This window comes from Elephantulus edwardii, unplaced genomic scaffold (genome assembly GCF_000299155.1).
Source record: "Elephantulus edwardii isolate Elephantulus edwardi_28Jun2011 unplaced genomic scaffold, EleEdw1.0 scaffold00308, whole genome shotgun sequence".
In the NCBI taxonomy this organism is placed as follows: Eukaryota; Metazoa; Chordata; class Mammalia; order Macroscelidea; family Macroscelididae; genus Elephantulus; species Elephantulus edwardii.
Genome location: NW_006400058.1, coordinates 2,319,986 through 2,325,770, shown reverse-complemented (window position 1 = coordinate 2,325,770; position 5,785 = coordinate 2,319,986). Strand labels below are relative to the sequence as shown.

General features: G+C 41.1%; 1 pseudogene; it reads right to left on the bottom strand.

The window, feature by feature from the left end:
* LOC102864975 overlaps positions 1–5,049 on the bottom strand; it is a 38,017-nt pseudogene extending 32,968 nt beyond the window's left edge.
* Between the last annotated feature and the right edge of the window lie 736 nt (positions 5,050–5,785).

The window sequence follows — 5,785 nt, the reverse complement described above, 5'->3', positions numbered from 1 at the left end:
GAGTCGCAGGCGACTTGATGGCACATAACAACAATAACATATACATTTATATATATTACACTTCTGAAATAGCTTGCCTCCAGAAGCCCTATGAATTTGGAGAAAGGATGAAAGTTATTCAAGTGTTCAGGTCTTTCGTTCATAGGGTCACTATGAGTCATCTACAACTTGATAGCACTTAACAACAACAACAATGAGAGAGAGAGTTCAGTTGGCCTAGTGGACAGAAAGTGATGCTACCAAGCAAAGGTGGGTGATTTTAGACTGTGGCCCTCAGGCCTGGTTTTAATTGTTTTTGATCAAATATTCTTCTAAGTGGTATAGCATTGGTCTGTCTATTTGCTGTACAGAGATAACTCGTGGTTGTTGTGATGCTGAACACTGTGACACTGATGCGTCAAATGCGATAATTATTACTCATGATGGACAGTGTTTGGTGGAGCTCCCTGATTAAAATAAACTTGGAAGCAGGAGTGACATCCACTTCCGAAATAGCTTGCCTCTGGAAAGTCTATAAACTTGGAGAAATGATGAAAGTTATACAAATACTCAGGTCTTTTGTTCATAGGGTATAGTTAGGCCTCTGAATAGGAGACCTCTGAAAACCTATGAGGAGCAGGGCAACAAGGATAATTACAGTATTAGAGGTAGAGCCCAGATTGGAAAAATCAAGAGCAGTTGAAGCCGGATTGAGAAAGAGCTTATGGAATGAGGGATATCATTGCTGATGTCAGATGAATCTTAGCTGAAAGTAACAGATACCAGAAAAAAGACCTATGTTTTACTGATAAAGCAAGGCATTTAATTGTGTGGATCATAACAAATTATGGATAATATTGAGAGAAATGAAAATGTCAGAGCTCTTAATTCATGATCATGTAGATCTTACAAATAGGCCAAGAGGAAGTCTTACAAATAAACGAGTTACTGAGTGGTCTGAAATCAGGAGTGGTGTGCATCATGGTTGACTTAATGGCATGTAACAAGAACAATAACAAACTTTTAAACTTAATTTTTCTTGCCAGTGATAGGTTTAGGCACAGGCATGAGACTAAATTCTAGTCAATGAGACAAGCATGAAAATAAAATAGGGAGTTTCTGGGAAAGGTGCTTCTTACTCTTAATAACTGAGGGAAAAGAATCAAGGCCCAGATGTTGAAGAGTAGTGGCGGCAAGTTATCCACTCTTTGCCTTGCCCAAATTGGAGAGCATAATGACATGTTTGTAGCTTTACTCCACTAAGTTTGGGGCGGTTTATTCTGACTTAGTGGTTGCTTGCAATCTTTATGTGACAGCTGGGACTATGAGATGTTATTGTTGATTGCTGTTGATTCGAGCACAACTCATAGCGACCCTATGAACAAAAAGGCCTGACACCTTTCTATAACTATCATCATTTATCAAATTTCATAAAGTTTCCAGATAGCCAGTATAAAAATAAACCAACAAACATAAATTTGGTTCCTGAATTAATTTCTTACAGTTGTCAAAACAAAATTTTACAAGTAAGTGGCTTAACACTACAGAAATTTATTATCTCTTAGTCCTTGCGGCTCAAAGCCCAAATTCAGTGTGTCGTCAGGGTCATATTCTTTTTGAAGATTATGAGGAAGATTTTTTTCCTTTCTCTTTTCCCCCCAGCACCTGGTGGTCACAGGTTTGTAACTGCAGCTTATTTCCATCTCTACCTCTGTCTTCACATCATCATCTTTCCTCTATTTTTGTATCTTTTCTCTTGTATAACGATGTTCCTTACATTGGTGGTCATTGAGTGGCACAAATGGGTAAGCACTTGCCTACCAACGGAAAGGTTGATGATTTGAATCCATCCAGAGGTGCCTGAGAAGAAAGACGTGGTGTTCGCTTTCTGAAAAGTCACAGCAGTGCAATTCTATGCTGCAACACATGAGGCCATCATGAGTCAGAATTCACTCAATGGTAACATGTTATTATTGTTAGTTCATATTGAATTAATACCAACCGTATGTCAGTATCTCTGGAGAAGAGTGGACAGTCTCCTCTTGTCTACCTATCATAGTCTTGGAATACCTGCTGGAGGGCCAGCTTCAGCTGTGTTGTTGTTGCTATGCACTGTCAAGTCAACCATGACTCATGGAGACCTTATATACAATAGCTCTGAACCCTGCCCTGTCCTGAACCAATCTCACTGTCTCTGACATACCTTCTCCCATTACCCCGGTCACTGTGTCAATCCCTCTCCTCCAGAGTCTTCCTCTCCTGTACTGTCCCTCCACCCTTCTGAGCATATCCTTCTCCAAAGACTGGTCCCTCCTGGCAACATGCTCAAAATATGTGAGAAAAACATGTGAACATAGTATCCTTGCCTCCAAGGAGCATCTTGGCTTCACTCTGTCCAGGAAAGACCTATTTGTTTTCTTGGTGGTCCATGGTGTGCTCAATATTCTTCTCCAGCACCACAACACAAAGGCATCAGTCCTTAGTCATTGTCCAGCTTTCTGATGTCTAGCAAGTAATTAAGAAGACCATGGCCTGAATCAGGTACACTTTAGTCTCTAGACTGACATCGTTCATTGTCCTTTAGCACTCTGGAGAGGTCCCTGACAACAAGTTTTCCCAATGCAATTCATCTTTTGATATACTGACTGCTGGTGCCAACGTTGTGGATTGTGGAACCAAGTAAGTGGAAATTGTTAACAATTGAGTCAGTTTCAATTTGGAGGCAATGAGTCGACTTTGCTAAGTTATTCCAGTGTGACTTTATGCTAACTGATGATGTCAATGACACTATTTCTAAAGAAGGTCAGATTCGTAGGTCAGTAGGTTAGGTTTGTTGGGTTTTTTAAAAAAAATTTTTTTCACAAGTTCATTCTTATTTTAAAAGAGGAAACTAAAGTAAGCAAGCAAAGCTAAAGTTCAGTCTCTTGCGTGATACTTCAACATGGTTGTTACCTTGTGCCATTTCACCACAGAAATTATCAATAAATTCCAGGGGGTGGGGGGTATCAACCAAAGACGAGGAGAAGTTTGTGCTTCTGACTCTCTCTTCTTTCCTTCTTCTCCCAAATCACTCTCCACTGACTGGCTACTGCTGAGGACAGCAAGTTGCCCCTCAGTACTCACTTTGTTTGGTCTACCGGAAGCAGCTATCAACTGACTTCGTTCTAAGTCCATTTTGATTTGCTTTTGTTTACTGAGTTCTTTCTGTTGCTTCTCTTTTACTCTCTCAATTTCTTTTTGCTTTTCTGATGCCCTACGATTCAGTTCAGCATGCAAGGCCAATAGAATCACATATCTTTTCTCCCTCATTGATTAAAATATATAGCAGACTGATGTCAGGTTACTCTCACTTCTCGTTCCTGTCATCCAAAACACAAATTTAAAAAATCGCTTACTTTCCTGGTGTGTAGCATACAAAAGCACACTGAGTAAAAGGAAACATGAGTCTTAACTTGTGTCTGTGGATTAATTAAATGGTCACAAGTGACCAACAAATGTGATTCTGTCATACAAAAAATGTTACAAATGGCCTGGGCAGCCAAGATCTGGCACATTGTCTCATAAAAGACATCTGGATGGTCATCTGTTTTCACCTCCATAGAACCCAGGAACTGAATAATAAATAACTAATGAAGGGTAGAGCCTTTGGTTTCAGGTTTTGTACCTCCTCCAGTTTCTCCAAATGGATTTATGTGCCTGCCTCCCTGGCCTGAGGCTTTGGCCTGTCTGGGCTGATCCTCATTCACAGGAGAAAGGATGTCAAACTATACTGAAGTGTCTGGGGCAACAACGGAATCCAGAAAGAGGGCAGCTAAGTTGGAGGACTCAGATCCTAGCGGTCCCGAACTGCTGGTTTGAGCCGTCAGTGGCCGAGACTGCCCTGCTGGCCGAAGGCTTTGGTGCCTCTGTGGGAAAGGTGGGGAAGGGGTGACAGTCTCTGGGCTGACTGATTCACTTGAGCAGCAATTTCCTCTGGATTTTCACTTAAATATATTTGCTTTAATGTGTTGTTTATTGTACAGATCCACTATATATGGTCCTTTTACTCTCTGTTTGCAATACTGAAAATTATTTTTTTTCCATCAAAAGAGGTGATCTGAAAACAGTACCGCTTGTCTTCACAGTCCACAGCCCTCACTGAACAGTTGCCTATGTCCATGCCCAGGCCTCCTGCTACGTCCCTTTGGGCCTGAGTCATTAAATTTCCACCCACCTTTTTTATTCCTGGCATTAAGGTAGCCAGCCTTTCTGGTGAAGTTCCGATTCACAGGGAATTTGGTAGGGTCTGGGTCAGTTATATCTAATGGGTCACTGGCTTCTTCCAAATTCTCTATTGTCTGCTGCACGATGTCCACATCATTGTCCATTTCCCTGCTAATATTCTGTACACTTGTTCCAATGCTAGTTAAAAAGTCTTCCAGTTGATCATTGAGATTTTCAGAACCTATCTTAAAGAAACTTATCTGAGCTTGCATGTTTCCAAGTAGAGGCTCTAACAATGCTATTTCTTCTTGTACTGAAGAGTATTTAATGCACAGAAATAATGCATCATGATCTGGTGGTGTTTTTTCCCGGAAGTGTACACATCTCTTAATTCTTATTTCACCTTACCATTTTCTCTTTTTTTGGACACGTGGCTGTATCTGTTAATTGCAGCATGATCATTACTAGCAACCCAAAACACTTTTTCTAATGTCAGTATTTCTTTTAGATCTCTTTCTTTAAACTGGGTGATGGGAACATCATGGCATCAGCAAGCTGAGTTGAAAGTACAGCATGACAAGAAATAAGCTCATCTATAACTTCTGAAAACCCTTGCAAAGTAGAGCTCATAACTTCATCTTCACCCCCTAATGGAAAACACTCTTTCTTTTCCTTCAGAAGTTTTAAAGTCAGGTATCTAACTAAGTCTGCAATTAGTTCATTCTGCGCAATGTAAATTTGATGTATAGCTTGATACATCTGGTTCATATAGTTGGAAATAGCTGCAGCATCTTCTTCAAACACACACCGTGTCTGCGGGCTGTCCTCCAGCGTCTCTTAGACAGGCAGCTTGTTGATCCCCCGCATCGTGGCAGTGGGAGGACGACGGAAGGAAAAGCAGCAGCCGCCCACAGCTCCCCAAACTGGCCCGCCTGTGGCAGCTGACCATGCCTGCCTTCCCTCGTAGGCACCGCAGCTGCCACTACCCCGCACCACCCTCACCAGGTTCCCAAGTAGGTTAGATTTTTGAGGAACACAATTTAAGCCATACAAGTTCCTGATGATATCATGGGTGAATAAATGAATCAATTATAGAATTTTCCTGTCAAAGGACTTTTTATTAACATGTGATTAAAAACTCATTATTATTTTAGACATTTGAATTGGGTTTTTAAATAACTTGCAGCCTAAATTACCCCAGTAATAAATGCCTGTATCCATCCTAGGTGGGAAGTGGTGGTGGCCTACTGAGTAAGAAGTTGGATTGCCAATCCAAAGGCACGTAGTTTGAATCCATTAGCTACTCCATCAGAGAAAGGTGGGGAAATCTATTGTCTCTGAAAACCTGGCGGAAGGTCAACTATGCGTCTGTTCCAACTCAATGAAACATAACAACAAGAACATCCACCCTAGGTATGAATGGAAACAGATATGGAAGCATACCACACAGAGTGTGCATGCCAACGAGCATAGGTTCTTATCTTTAATTAGACTAGATATACAGTAACAAACAGGCAGTCATGTGCAAACATACACAACCAGCTCCAAGTTTCACCACATTGTACATATTGTCTGGACCACACAGATATCCAATCCACTCTCT